Here is a 16745-nt window from a genome sequence, read left to right on the forward strand (position 1 = left end):
GTAATATGTCAATTGTTAGAAGATGGGGAGTTAGAATAGGGAACTATTGGAGAGGATTTTTTTCTTTTTTTCAAAAAAACAAGGATGATGAAGAGGAATATGAAACTATTGGAGTTAGTCCATGCCTGTTTAGATTCATAGACTAAACTTTAGATGGGAAACCATTCGAAACACATAAATAGATGAAATTAAACTTTATTCCGAGTTAGGTGGCGATGGAGGTAGACTCTGGAGTGGGGCCCAGATCTTCAGGAGATGATTATGTTCCAGCCATATAGCTCCGTGCCAGATTCAAGAAGGGCCATTGGTAAATTAAGTACAGGCCGGATTTTGCATCCCAAGGTAGATCTGAACTGACTCGTTTCCTTGTAAAAAGACCACCAATAGGTTGTTACCCTAACTTGTAACATCTTGGATATACAAGGGAGTCCTAAGTGCACCCTTGCTTAGAACACGACACTAATACAGAAATGCTAATTTGTCCCGACTGGGAACCCCTTTTGTCCCGATTTCCCAACCGGGACCGCCAGGCCGGGACAAAAGGGGGTTCTTTTGTCCCGGGTCTGGCAACCGGGACAAAAAGGACTCTTTGGTCCCGGTTGGTGTTACCAACCAGGACAAAAGGTTCTTTTTTTTCCTATTTTCCTTTTCTCAATTCTGTTTCTATTTCAATTGTACTTTTGCATTTCAATTAAACTTATGTATTGGAATTCAGTATGTATGATCTCTACTAATATATACATATATATATAGTTACTTATATAATATTTGTCCTAGACAGTTTTCATATATGAAGTAATTCACTTATATATGTATATGTATACACATATCTATATGTGTGAATTTCTTTACATATGAAAATGTCTAGGACCAATATTATATAAACATATATATATATATATATATATTATTGGAGGGCTTATATATATAATACATACATACTCATAAATAGATATATAATACCTACATCACACATATATATTTACATAGGTATATTTGTTCTTAATTACGCATATACGCGTATATTATCATATTTGATGTGATTGTCAATATTAGAGTGTCCATCATAGTAGAATTCGCCTTTTGGATCGAGGACTTGCTCAATAATAAATCCGGACAATTGTTCTTGAATCGCCATAATCTTTTCCTCTGGTATGAGTTGATCGCGCATCACCTCGACCTATGGAAAAGGGGATAATTAATTTTGACTAATTACAATACGAGTTCAAACATTAACAAGTTTTTTACTTACTTCGGCCTCCCAATCTGCCATGTCCTTTTTAGGACCTACCAGACCGTGGATGTTCTCGCATATATAGTATGCGCATAAATTAGTGCCTTATTTCGGCTTCATACACTTTAAGATAAAAGAAATTATCAGGTATTTACATGAATTTATAATAAAACTAATGAAACATGTAAAGAATCATCCAAGTGCGTACCGCAAAATCTGTCTTCACCTTCAATTCCTTGTTGAATTTACCTGGATGATTTTTAGCGAATTGTTTCCAAACCCTGTGTATGATTAGAACAATTATAGTCAAGTAACAGAGTGATTCAAAGTACCAGTCATCGAGGGAGTAGTGGTAGAATTACTTTTTCATCATGTTAAGAAGATCAATGTATTGTTCTGTAGGTCTCCTTAATGAGTCCATAACCACCATCATGCTAATGTCGACAAGTATGACCATTAGGACCCAGTGTTCACTGCAAGATTATATGGAATAGTTAGGGTTTAAACAATTCGATGATACAGAACAGAAAGAGTTAGATGGTAGAAATCACTCATTCAAAGTTGTAAGAAAACAATATCATGTGCTTGTTGTGATGAACACTTAAGTACTTGAACAAGTTTTGGAATATCTCATCGGAATTGTCACGTAGAAGCCTCCAATTACAAGTAATTGGGTCGATGAAGCCGAGGTGAGAGTATCCCTTTCTCCTGCAAGTTTGTATCTCCATTCTACATGATATCGAATAAATCAAGGGACCAGTATGTTGAGATCATGCAAAACAATACGTAAGGAGAGTAAAATACTTACAGAACCCACAAGCTGACCATAGAGATGTCGAGGTCCTCCTGATGGAATAGTAGGTAAACTTCTTCCCAGTTTATCCATACAATGGCCTCCCCCCGTAAGAAATCATCATCCTTAATCTTTGCACCCTACATGAAGTTGCATTCGGCCATCGCACGCATGTAGTGCTCGTGCAGCTTATACATTTGCGTTGGAAGCACAGACACTACTTCGAGGGGTACAAGAGATTTGCCCAGCTCATACGTCCATTTGACAACCACTTCGGCCTTTGGAATTTCTTCTCCCCCTGCAATCTGAGCCGCTGTCGGGTTTGCTTCTTTCAAAAATGTAACAAAGTCTTGTTGTTGCATCGTCTCTCCCACTACGAGAGGCTCTATTGATTGTTTCTTTTGGGCTCCGAGCTGTGGAATGTCGGATGGCGACGACTTTGATTTTCTCTTCTTTTTCTCAGCAGTTTTCATAATTGTGCGATCGTAGTCTGAAGGGGGATCTTTCAGAATGAATTTTCTCTTATTTGCTTCGCACATTCCCTTAAAAATTTTCAAATCTTGAGGATTTATCACTTTCTCGGGCTTCGGCTTCTGCTTCGGCTTGAAGTGCTCTTTAACTCTTTCTTGAGTAATCTAATCGCATTCTTCAAAACTCATGTCCCAGGGTTTAATAGGAGCCACTTTGGTTTTTTTATTCTGTTCCTTCTTCTTTGGAGGCTCCTTAGCCAGTGCAGCTACCTTCTTTGCCGGCGGCTGTTTCTGCTTCTTTGCCGGCGGCAGAAGGGGTGACCATGGAGGTGACGGTGACGTTTGAGTGTTCATCGGCGCATGAGATGATGGTGATGGAGAATGTACCGTGAACCTTGCCGAGACAGTGCTGCCATTGGGGAGTTTTGGGGAGATGACGGCCTTGGAGAGGCATGCTGAGATGTCGGTCTTGGTGTTCGATCATCCGACTTTAGGACAATATAGCGCATATCCCATAGGATGTAGCCATGAATGGCTTCTGCTAGTATCCTCTCCCTGTCGCCTCCAGGAATATCAAGCTTGAGCATCTCCCAACCCTGGCACACCTGCTCCACGCCAACTCTAGTGTATCATGCCAGAATTTGCTTCCCGTGGTACACGTCGCCTGGTTGGGTTGGCATGGCGGTACCATACACAATAGTGAACATTAAGTTCTTGATGGCAGTCTGCAGGTCACAAGGTGTCTGCTGGGTGATCTCATCCACTAAAAACTGCTGTGGGGCCGTCGCTTCAACTGCGGCCTGGATTCCCGTTGTCTCGACGGGGACGTCTGTGGAAGCGCAGCTACTTTTCCACTGAGATTGATGATCGGCTGCGACATTAGGCACCAGTTGCGCTTGTTGTTGCTGGCTCATTGCTATGCCCACTTGGCGTTGAACCTCTTCCGCCAGTCTTTGATCGTGTGAGAGGAGTTGTTCCTCTAGCCTTCGCAAGTGCTCCCGCTCATCATTTTTTCTTCTTTGCCTCGTGTGCGGCCCAGATGTTCAGGATTCCCAAGAGCATAAGTCAACTTGTCCCTCTCTCTATCCGGCTGGAACGTTCCCTCGGCCACTGCTTGTATTGCTTCATGTAGTCTCTAGGCTGCTTGCTGGATTTTTTGCCCATAGATGCAAGACCTAGTCACTGGGTCCAAGCTTCCCCCATGACCATAGAACCAGGTCCTTGACCTTTCTGGCCAGTTCATGGTCACAGGTACGATACCTCTGTCAAGCAGATCCTGCTTCATCTTCTCCCATTTGGGTATTGCGAGCTTGTAGCCTCCTTGCCCTAGAGTGTGATGGTAAATTTTCTTCAAGGCATTATCTTTGGCCTTCTGCACCTTCTCAATCCCAAGCTCGAAAGTCTTGTATTGCACAAAGGCATCCCAGTGATCCTTTATCTTTTCAAGCTCGCCGGTAAACTCTGGCGTGGTCTCGGTCTTGATATATTTCTTCGTTAAATTTTTCTTGAATGTCTGCAGCTGTTCGGCCATCTTGCTCAGGGTACAGCACTTGCATATCTCTTCTGATTTAGCTAGAACTGTGAAGTTCTTCTTAAGCTCCCGCCAGCACCATTCTTTTTCTCTTTCGGGTACCGCATCCCTTTGCTTGCTTGGATTGTAAGCTTTCCATAGCCTGAAGCTGATCGGGATCTGGTCCCTGACAATACATCTGGATTGTCTTACGAATTTTTTGACTGCAGCTTCTGGAGCAATCGGTTCACCATCTGGAGCAACTTCCGTTATAATGTACCGCCCTTCCAATTTCTTTGTCGGGCCTCGCTTCGTCTTTTTTTGCTGTGATGATGATCCAGAGGGCTATAAGAAACACACATATATTTATACAGTATTCATATAGATTCAAATGAAAATATGATTTTCAATACAAGTAAGTACAGTTGTGATATGTACATTAGCACTTTGCTCACCAACAGCGTCATCTTGCTCTGCAGCAGCGTCATCCTGAATGGATGGTGCCTCAAATCCGTCACCGGACATATTCAAATATATGTTGGTATTGCTGCCATCATCAGCTTATTCGGGGGCATCTCCTTGTGCACCACCACCTTCGGCAATCATATTCAACAGGAATTGTTCGTCTTCCGCGTCTGTTTGTTGTCGCGGGTCCATCGTAACTAAAAAATGAATACAAATAAAACCCTTAAGAAAATTCTCTAAATAATTCACATCAATATTGACTAAGTAATTCTAAGTATATCACCAAGTAATTCAATGAAATATTCACTAAGTAATTCCCATATTATGACTTTACAGAATAGATCTAGTCACAAGGATTCCAAAAAGTCCTTATTTGCCCCGGTTGAGAAGGAGACTACGTTTAGATCGGACTTCGTTTAGCTGGACGTTTCTTTGGATCGTCGTACGTTTATATGGGCGAGGATTGGATCGGACGACAACGTTTTGATGGACGAGGATGTAAGGATCACCGGGGTGTCCGACCCTAGAGGGGGAGGGGGTGAATAGGGTCGCTAATCGTTTTTTAACCTAGGGCTCACTCTAATTGCATAAGATAAACCTAACACGTCCTACACATGCTAGTTATGACTAAGGTTTATCTATGCTACCCTCTACTTACCCCAAGAGACTTGCAACCTATAGCTAATCCTAATCAAACTAACTAGGAAAGTAAAGGTAAGCAAGAGAGAGTAAATGCGGAAATGTAATGCGGTAAGTAAAGCGGTAAGGGAGAGGATATGCAAACTCCCGTGAAGACACCAAGACACACGATTTAACGTGGTTCGGTTAGGACACTAAAGTCCCTCCCTACGTCCACGGCCACTTGCTCACAAAGAACAAGTATGATGCCGAGTCTCTTCGCTTGATCACCGTCTTGCCACGCCTCCAAGGCTCCCGACAAGCAAAGGCTAAGTGACGCCAAGTCACAAAGACGAGGTCACCGCCACCGTCTATCTCGAAGCGTCACCACGGCACCGTCTTCACTATCTTGGAGCTTTAACACCAAGTAGGGGCCTCCTTCCCCGCACAAAGTGTCGTTGCCACTCCACACCAAGTCGGAGGGTCACACGACGAGTACACAAGGTTCTTGCCGCAGCAAGGCTTTCTCTCAAGCTAGTTCTCTCAAGAACTAAGCCTAAACAAGCACTAAGCACTCTCACAAGTGTGCTTAAGCCTATATGATGTACAATGAAGCTCTATGGTGGTTGGAGATGATCTTTAGCTCTTGTATACTTCCTTGAACTCCAGCACTCCCAAATGACCCGGCCTTGGGGGTATATATAGGCAGCACAAGCAAATATAGCCGTTGGAGAAAAGCTGCCAGAAATGTGCTTAACGCCGGTTAATCCGACGTACCCCAAAAGCCATCATCGGTTCAACCGGTGTATGTAAACTGCTACTTGAAAAACTAGCCGTTAGCAATTAACCGGTGTATCACCGGTTTAACCGATGCAATCAACCGGTGTATGTAAAATTAGCGTCGGTTTAACCGGTGATTGTAACTTCTTCACGTTCCTCCAAAAACCACCTCTCTGGACAACTGAACCGATGCAAGTGACCGATGCATCGTCGGTTCAACCGGTGTATGTATTTTCATCGGTCTTCGTTTGGCAATGCACCGACGTATGCATTTTCTTCAACGTCGGTTAATCCGGTGAGTGTATCTTCAGTTTCCAGCTTCTGGACAATTACACCGGCGTGTGTCTTTTCCTTAACATCGGTTCAACCGGTGTATTGAATTTCTTCACAGTCTCTTCGATTCTTGTCCTTTGGGTGGCCCTTCGGGCCTTGCTACGCCTCTCTTCTCTTTGTCATCACTTAAACCTAAAAGCCTGAGAATAGTCATCTTAACAATCACATTAGTCCAAGTGTTGTGTGTGTCATCAATCGCCAAAATATTATATTGAAATATGGCATGAGAGGCCATTTTCGCTACAGAGGATCGAATCAGCATACGTTTAGATGGACGAGGATCGAATCAGCGTACGTTTAGCTGGACGAGGATTGGATCGGCGTGCGTACACACATACACATATATACATACACACATACTACATACACATTCATATATTTACAAATTAAATATAATTTCACTATAAATTAACTCATTAAACAAATTAACACCTAATTTACATCAAATTAAATACCATAATTTACAATTTATGAAATTCACACAAAAAACTTAACACATTAAACAAATTAAATTTACTAAAATTCATTTTCAACTAATTTCATACTACATCAAATTAAATACCCTAATTTACCATTTACAAATTAACACATTAAACAAATTAAATATACTCAAATTTGTAAATTAACACATTAAACAAATTAACACCTTATTTACATCAAATTATGGTTTTAATTTGCACAAAATTCACTAAAATTTGGTCAGAAATCACTAAAATTCATAAAAATTGTAGGGTTTGGGGGCCGGGGCGACGGCGGCCCACGGCCGGCGTGCTCACATATGGTGGCGAGGTCGCGGCGGCGCACAGGCGCGGCGACGGCTGGGCTCAGCGGCGGCGCACGGGCGCGTCGAAGGTCGGGGACGATGAGGATGCAGTGATGACGGCGCCGCACGGAAGCGGCCAGCGGCCGGGGACGAGGCCATAGCGCGTCAATCCTCTTTGCACGGCGCTCGGGGAGGCGGTCCACTGGGCGGGGAAGTCCTCCTGGCGGCGCTTGGGGAGGATGACGACGGCGCACTGGGTGCGGACGTCCTCCGGGCGGCAGTCGGGGAACACGACGACGCGGCGGCAGTCGGGGTCTTGGCGCCGGGAGCTCTCGGGGCAGCGGCGCGGAGCCCTCGGGGCAGCGGCGCGGAGCTCTCGGGGCAGGACGGCGCAGAGCTCTCGGAGCGGCGGCGCGGAGCTCTTGGATGGGGTGGCGCGGAGCTCTTGGACGGGGTGGCGCGGAGCTCTCGGGACGACGGCGGCGAGGAGGAGATGGCGCAAATTAAGAAGTGGTTAAGTGTTGGAATAGGGGGCGAGAGGAAGAAGGGGAGCTATATATGGGGGGAGGGCCTTTTGTCCAGGGTCAAGCCACCACCCGAGACAAAAGGGCCTTTGGTCCCGGGTCGTGGCTTGACCCGGGACAAAAGGTATTTTTTGGCGGGCCGCAAATTCCCCCAGCCTGCGGCCCACCTTTACTCCTGGGTGGATCCATCACCCGGGACAAAAGAGGCCCGGTTTTCATCATTCCCGCCAAATGTTCCTCACTTTCATTTGTTTCTTTTTATTTCTCTTTTAAAATAGGCTATCATTTGTTAATTGAGTTAAAAAAAATTATGGATCCAAAAATTATCAAACAATATTTTTGATTTTATTTAGACTTCCTATACACAGCAAAAATGTTTCATTTTCATTCAACTGATTGGGTCCACAAAATATATAACTTTGTACATATTACATTATTTATTTTGGCCATGCAAAAATGTATTAGTTCAATAATTTTTTTCAAACTATTTTTTTCGACAGAAAATGGATTCTACCACGGCATTAATGTTTGAAAAGTGGGTTTTACATAAAATTAGGTCATTTAATGGAATAAATAAGTATAGTGTGTGTAATTTCTTGAAATAAATATAATTAGTTGAGTAATTCAACTAATTGCATGAGAATTATCCTAGAGTCTGATAATTATGTGAAAAATATAGAAAAAAGAATAATATATATACACATATATATAACACATAATGGCTAATGGTACAGTACATATATAGTCAAAATATTTGAATTGACATTACTTATTTATAGAATAAAATAAAATGTTTCAAGTACATCAAGTATCAGCAGCTACTGGTACGGTAACAGACTTTCTCTTCACAAATGTCCATTGATTATGATCACGGCGCAAGAATGGTGCATCATCATTAGCTAGCAGGATGCATGGATCAGCATTGACTTCGAAAGGTGGAATGGCAACAAAGTTATTATATTCTTCTGACAAGTCTGTCTTGTCCTCCACTCCAATGATGTTTGTCTTCCCTGATAGAACTATGTGTCGTTTAGGCTCTTGCTTTTGCTTATTTATCCCCTTCTTTGGCTTGCCGGACATGTGCTTAATGTAGAAAATCTGAGCGACATCCTGGGTAAGGACAAACGGCTCGTCTCTATACCCAAGATTGTTGAGATCAATTATTGTCGTCCCATACTGATCTTTTGTTACCCCTCCTCCAGATAGCTTCACCCATTGCAACGAAATAGAGGCACCTTGAAATTGGGACTGTAATCCAACTCCCCATATCTCTTCAATGTAGCCGTAATATGTCTCTTTTTTTCCATTATTGTCCGTGGCATCCATACGCACACCGCTGTTTTGGTTGGTACTCTTTTTTATCTTGGGCTATCGTATAAAATGTGTTTCCATTTATCTCGTACCCTTGGTATATCAAGATATTCCGAGATGGTCCCCTAGCCAATAAGAACAGTTGTTCACTTATATCCAAGTTATGCATTAGATGCTTCCGCAACCAGCTGCTGAAAGTATTCATGTGCTCACGTGTAATCCAAGCCTCAGACTTTTTCGGGAATTCGGAGAGCAGAATCTTCTTGTGTTCCTCGATATACGGGTCCACCAAGGATGATTGTTGAAGAACCGCATAATGTGCTTTCATGAATGAGAAATCATCTGTGCAGACATATTTTTTTTCTTGCCTAATGTACCCTTTCCATTTAGTCTCCCCTCATATCGCGATTTAGGGACCCCAATCGGTTTAAGGTCATCAATAAAGTCAACACAAAAGTCAATGACCTCCTCAGTTTTGTATGCACTGGCGATGCTTCCTTCTGGACGAGCTCGATTACAAACACATTTCTTTAGTACCCCCATGAACCTTTCGAAGGGAACATGTTGTGTAGAAATACTGGTCCGAGAATATCAATCTCTTTCACAAGGTGTACTAGAAGATGTGTCATGATATTGAAGAAAGATGGTGGAAATATCAGCTCAAACCCAACAAGGCATTGCACCACATCGTTTTGCAGCTTTATCAGTTTGTCCGGGTCAATTACCTTCTGAGAAACTACGTTGAGGAAGGCACATAGCTTCACGATAGTTAAACGGACGTTGTCAGGCAGAATCCCCGGTAGCACAACTGGAAGAAGTTCAGTCATAAGCACATGGCAGTCATGGGACTTTAGATTTGTTAATTTCTTCTCTGCCAAATTTAGGATTCTTTTTATATTGGACGAGTATCCAGATGGAACTTTTACACTACTCAAGCAGTCAAACATGTTTTCCTTCTCTTCCTTACTAAGAGTATAGCTGGCAGCACTTAAGTATTCTCGTCCATTATCTCGCTGTTGTGGATGTAAAGCATCCCGTTCTTCCATACGTTGCAATTCTTAACGTGCTTCTATTGTATCTTTTGGCTTTCCGTAAACTCCCAAGAATGCTATCAGGTTGACGCAAAGATTTTTCGTGAGGTGCATCACATCACTTGCATGACGAACATCTAATACTTCCCAATATAGTAGCTCCCAAAATATAGACTTCTCCTTCCACATGGGCGCCATTCCGTTTTTGTTCAGAACAGGTTGGCTACCAGGTCCCTTTTCAAAAATAACTTCTAGATCTTTTAACATGTCGAAGACGTCTTTACCACTACGGTGCATCGGCTTTGTTCGGTGGTCCGCTTGCCCTTTGAAATGCTTGCCCTTCTTTCGTACCGGATGCCTGATGGGAAGAACCGACGATGACCCATGTATACAACTTTCTTATAGTGAGTCAACCATATATTATCGGTATCATCTAAATAGTGTGTGCATGCTTTATATCCCTTGTTCAAATGTCCTGACAAGTTACTAAGAGCAGGCCAGTCATTGATCATTACGAACAGCAATGCTCATAGGTTGAAGTTTTTCTGTTTGCATTCATCCCACATCCGTACACCTTCATCACCCCAGAGCAATAAGAGTTCTTCGACGAATGGTCTTAGGTACACATCAATGTCATTTTGGGGCTGCTTTGGGCCCGGGATAAGCACTGGCATCATGATGAACTTTCGTTTCATGTAGAGTCATGGTGGAAGATTATACATGCAAAGAGTCACAGGCCAAGTGCTATGACCACTGCTCATCTCACCAAAAGGATTCATGCCATCCGTACTCAAACCGAACCTTATGTTTCTCGCATCCAATTCAAATTCAGGGTAGGTTCTATCTATTTTTCTCCACTGCGACCCATCAGCGGGGTGTCTCAACATCGAGTCTTGCTTGCGTTCCTCTTTGTGCCATCGCATCAACTTAGCATTATCTTTATTTCTAAACAAACACTTCAAATGTGGTATTATAGGCGAATACCACATGACCTTGGCAAGAACTCTCTTCCAGGGACACTCCCCCTCGACATCGCCAGGACCATCTTTTCTGATCTTGTAACGCAATACACTGCATACGGGGCATGCATCCAAATTCTCGTACTCGCCTCGGTAGAGGATGCAGTCGTTGGGGCATGCATATATCTTCTGCACTTCCAATTCTAGAGGGTAAACAAGTTATTTGGCTTCATACGTTGTGGTAGGCAATTCGTTGTCCTTAGGAAGCATTTTTTTTAACAAGTTTCAGTAATTCACCAAATTCCTTATCGGATACACCATTTGTCGCATTCCATTGCAGCAACTCCAGGGTGGTGCCAAGTTTCTTCAATCTATTTTCGCAGCCTGGGTACAACAACTTACGGTGGTCCTCTAACATCTTCTGGAACTTCAATCTCTCTGTTTCACTCTCACAGTCTGCCCGCACATTGTGCAGTGCCTGCCCCAGATCGTCGCTGGGATCATCTTATGCTACATCTGCTTCAGGCTCTTCCATGGGAATATCGTCATCGAATGCACCGATCCAGCATTCCCGGCTAAGTAGTCGTCAAAATCTTCTTCTTTATTGTCTTCCATGGTAACCCCCTGTTCTCCGTGCTTCGTACAACAAACATACTTCTCCACAAAATCATTTGCGAAAATATGGCTGTGTAGGATTCTTGAAGAGGAGTAATCCTTGTTATTCTTGCAATTAACACACGGGCAGCACATAAAACCATTCTGCTTGTTTGCCTCAGCCACAGACAAAAAATAATCCAGGCCTTCAATGAATTCGTTAGAATGTCGGTCAGCATTGTACATCCATTGCCGGTCCATCTGTATTTTAAAGGAATCGATTTAAATTCTTTACACATATCGAATAAATAAAATATATCCAACCTAAATTAAATTAAATGTAACATAACATGAATAAGTAAAAAATCTGCAATATCCATCATACATCATGATTAATTAAAAGGAGTACTTAATCCATTACAGAACTTAACAAAGTAAATAGTACAAATTAAAATACATGATGATACATCCTACTCAGGGGACCTATCAACCAATGTCTTCTTAACCGCCTCCCGAAGTCTCGACACATTACAGTCAAATTCTGCCAACCCCGACTCTTCACATCTAGCATTATATCAACATGCAACTTAAAAATTCGCACAACAACACATAGGTTTTCAACCGTCCTTGTGTGGGAACACAGAATGCTCTGATGGATTTCTTGTTGGAGCAGAAGAAGATGGTGGAGCTGGAACCTCCGAGTTTGGTGGTGACGAATCGTAACGCCGCAACAAATCCTCAAGATCAAACAGAGGTTCCTCGCCCCTTGCCACACATTTTCTATATTTTTTTCTAAACAACGGAGCGCTGCCCTATGAAAAGCACTAGGTTTCTTGGACCAACGACCTACTGGAGTTGTGCTCTTCTCTCCAGAAGGACAATGATCACCCCCACCGACGCCACTCCCTCCGGCTGCTGAAGCCATATTTTACTACAAAACACGTTTATTTTTTACAAAATTATAAATTCTTACAATTATAATGCAAATATTAATTACTATTACAATTACAATGATCAGATTAATTACTCTTACAAATAACAATGAAAACATATACAAAAGATGAAGAAATATATCTCTAATTAATTGAAAGAAATCTCTAATTAATTAAAAGAAATCTCTATAACTCCTAATTATTTTGACACCCTTCAGTTCCAGGAGAACACTCTTTTCAATATCCAGAAACCATCTAGAAGAAAAAAAAACTTTATTTCGGAAAATATATATGTCGGTAACCTCGACCCTGCGGTGATGACACTGCCTTTCGGGAGGACACGGTGCGGTACAATTACGTCACCAATAGGCCAGTCGCAACACCAACATTAACGGTTAATAGGAACACAACACTTGGCACAGACAGCATGCTCGTTGATATGCTCTCAATGCAACAACGGCCACACTGACTGCGCCAAATGTTGTGTTCGTATTAACAGCAAGTGTTGGTGTTGCGACCAGCCCATTGACGACGTCCTTATAGCGCATCGTGTATCTCCGAAATGTAGTGCCATCACCGTTGAATAGAGATTAACGACGTATACTTGTTTCGAAATAAAAAAAATTTTAAGCTTCTAGATGGTTTCAGTGTGGGCATGAACGAATACAACACTAGAGTGTGAAAATAATTCATTCATAATACAAAAAATTATATTATCAACTAAAACAAGTATACTACACTCCTTTGGATTAATTAAAACTAGAAAATCACACCTACATATACAATCTAAATGTTCAAAAAATGATCTACACATTTTCTCTATTTCTAAAGCATGAAATGAGCTACACAAGCAATGGAAGAAGAGAGAAACAAGCATCAAACCTTTAACACCGATGGATGGACGGGGGAATCAAAGATCTTCATAAATGTGGTGAAGAAATGAGCAAGAACCCCCCTCTCTCGAGCCAAAAATAGCAAGAATAAGTGAGCTGAATGGCTCGGGCAGGGGGAGAGGGAAGGGGATAAGGGGGCCAAGGAGTTTTTGTCCCGGGACAAAAAAGCCCCTGCCCCCTGCTGGCCCGGCTAGCCGTTGAACCCGGTATAAAAGCCACCTTTGGTCCCGGGCCCAAAAACAGCCGGGACAAATGCCTTGGGTCAAAGGACTGTTCTGCAGTAGTGGGAACCAATCCATCTGTAAATCCTATCAAACACCGTAGCTCCATCCACAATCCGTCGCCACCACCGGTCCGCTGCCGCCCAAAGGCTCTCCTTCAACGGCCGGGTAACACCACCGACCCCAACCCCGACCCTGAACCCCAAACCTGAAGACCCTAACCCGACTCGTGAGCGCGAGGAAGGAGGAGGAGGAGCTCGTGAGCACCAGGAAGGAGGAGCAGCTTGTGAGTTGCGAGTGTGAGGAAGGAGGAGTTGTTGGGCCGCTACAATGGGCTGAATTGCGATAAACTTGTCTCTTTATGCGATGGCATAATGCGGACGATGCATAGTCACAGCGGCGGAGGCAACAACCAGCTCCTATGTAGCCTTTCGACGTCGAGTCTCCACCGCATGCCGGTGATCGGGTTGACGAGGACGACGCGCTTGCCCCACCACCACCAGTTTGCGAAGTCCAAGCAACCACTAGGCATGGCGCCTACGCATTGGAGGCCATTCGTGTCCGCCAAGCGCACGCGGCTCGGGATCATTGCTGCCAGTGCTGATGCACCACCAGAGTCCATCGAGACGGAGACGACGATCCCCTGGCGGTCGGAGTTAATGTCCGATGGCGGGTACATGAACAGGTAGGGGACGTGCCTCGCGAGCCGCTCGGACACAGCGGCCACCCAGGACTTGCAGATGGTGGAGAGGCGCGCCGACACGAGCGGGTTTACGCTGTAGAGGATCTTGTCGTTGAGGTGGAGGCAGTGGCGTCAGTGCCTGAGCCTGACATGGTGGCAGCGTTGGCTATGGTCCATAGTCACCGGGAACGTGGAACGAGGTGCGTTCCACATTTCGGGAACACCGTTCTGGGGACGGGAAAAGGAACATTTTCGTTCCCGCAGTGTTAAATTTTATCCTAAATGTTGTTCCTCATTCCCCATTCCTTGTTCCTTGATCCGCCGTCCCGAGAACTTCGGTAACTATATATGGATTGGTCGGCTCCCCTGCACCACGGGCAATGGCCTGAGGCGGTACGGCCTCAGCTTTGGTCGGCTGTCGGCGCGAAACCTAGGTCCTGCTCCCGAATGTTGCGAGAATAGAGCAGATTTGATTTGGAAACAAGAATCCAGAGTCCATTGAGCCGATGCATGCCGCGTGAATGGATTCTGGATTGGACGGACCGCAGAGAGGCTCAATTCCTCATACGGGCGACGTATCTGACTATCTAGTCACTGGCAGCAGGGCTGGGCGGAAGAGTGTGCGGCCCGTGCGGCCGCACAGGCACCTAGCCAAAAGACCTACTAGCTTGCCATGTTGCCCTCGAGTCTTGGCAGTTGTCGATTCATCTTCACACAATCACGACTCGGGCTCGAAGCTGACAAAGTGACAATAGCGGTTAGTGATGACAATAGGAGGCAAACAACAATTACGACGCCGCGCGATAGCCAGGCAGTAGCACCTGGGAATATAGATGAACAAATAGGCTGGGTCAAATGGGCCGCACTAGACACGACACGAAAAAACCCTTCCCTAACCCAGCCCACGACCAATATGGTCAGTGCCGACCCCACCCGATGCATAGGGTCGTGCCTGGGCCTGGACTCAAACCCATAATGCTAACCCTAACTCGACACGACTAATGGGTCTGATCCGATTCGACACAACTAATTATGTTAGTAGCACAATTTGGTACATTAATAACCCATACTTCCCCACCCAACCCTAAATTTCTAGCCATTTAAAGCACATATCCCCCCCCCCCCCCTCTCTCCCCTGTACCCTCTCATCTCCCTCGCAGCCCCTTCCCTTCCGCTGCCGGCGACGGTGAAGGCAGCAGCGCCCGCACGCGAGCGATGCCGGCATGCGTAGGCCGGGGCGGCTGGCGAGCGGTGACGGCGCACGCAGGTTGCGGCCGCACAAGCCAGGACGGAGGTCGTGCTCGATAGGCCTGCGAGCGGCACGACGCGCGCAAGACGGGGCGGCCGGCGATCGCGTGCGGGCTGGGGCGGCCAGCGAGCGGCAACGGCGCACCACGCAAGCGAAGGCTGGGGCGGCCGGCGAGCGGCGGCGGCACGCACAGGCTGCGGGCGGTGAGCGGCGACGGAGGTCGTTCTCAATGGGCCGGTGGGTTGGTGTGCTCGATGGGTTATATGGGCTGGCCCGACACGATCCAGCGACCTTCATGTTGTGGTTGGGCCGCTGGCTCAGCCCATGAACTAGCACAACAAGACACGGTTAACTTAGCGTGGCTAAATGGGCCGTGCCAAAATCGGATCCGTGTCGTGTTGGGTTGGGCTACCCATTTGACCATCTATATCCGGGAAGACAGGCGACATGATATAGAGATCACTTGAAGTCATATTTTCCGCACTGGCCCCGCTTTATTATACCGGCACGGCCCTGACTACTGCTAGGCTCCAGGCGTGTCCTCCTGCGCGGCTGCCCCTGCGTCACGTACGGCCGGTTGCCCACTCCACGCCGCCGCCACCGTACCACCGCCTTCACCCTGCCGGATCGGAGCAGACCAGCTGCAGGCCGCCGCTGCCGCTGCCGACTCCTTCCTCGTCTGCCCCCATGGCCTCTTCTCTTCCTGCATGCGACGCTCGAAAAAGGAAGGCCCAGTCGTTGGCTCCGGATGCTGCGCCTGCCTCGTCGCGGTCCGTCCGATGACCGCGCCATCCACGCGTCGCTTCGCGCGCGAGAGCAGGTATGCACAGAATCCGGATGCAAGGATTTTCTTCCCCTTTACAAGCAGTAAGTTTGATAAAAAAAAAAATCGTTCCAATATGTCGACTCCGATCCGGCTCCGTCTTCCGAGTCCGGCAGCCGCCCGTGAAACACGATTCCGTCTCCCTAACCCTAGAGCTGATCAAAACTCACGACGATAAAAGCATCGACATCCCGAAGCAAATCAAAAGGGCCTGTCATTATCCTTGTTTAACTTGACATGATGCGCGACAGCGCCGCCCGTGTTCGGAATGAAGCGCAAGTTCTCGCCGCCACTCGCCGCCGACCGCCGCCAAAGAAACAAGAGCAGAGCTCGCGGGGGCGGGGCGGGCGCCGGCGCCGACGACACTGAGCTCTCTCTCCTCCTCACCGATAAGTCCGTCCCGCACCTGCTCGTCACTGAGGTCTTCCACACGCCGCGGTCTCACAAACCGACCAGCAAGTCCGCCTGCGCCTTCAATCGCCGCGGGGCCATCCTTTGCGTCCCGTTGGACGGGTCCGCGGCCTCGACCGCCGGTGCAGCGCGGCCGCCGTCGGCGGCGA

Source organism: Panicum virgatum, chromosome 1N (assembly GCF_016808335.1).
Source record: "Panicum virgatum strain AP13 chromosome 1N, P.virgatum_v5, whole genome shotgun sequence".
In the NCBI taxonomy this organism is placed as follows: Eukaryota; Viridiplantae; Streptophyta; class Magnoliopsida; order Poales; family Poaceae; genus Panicum; species Panicum virgatum.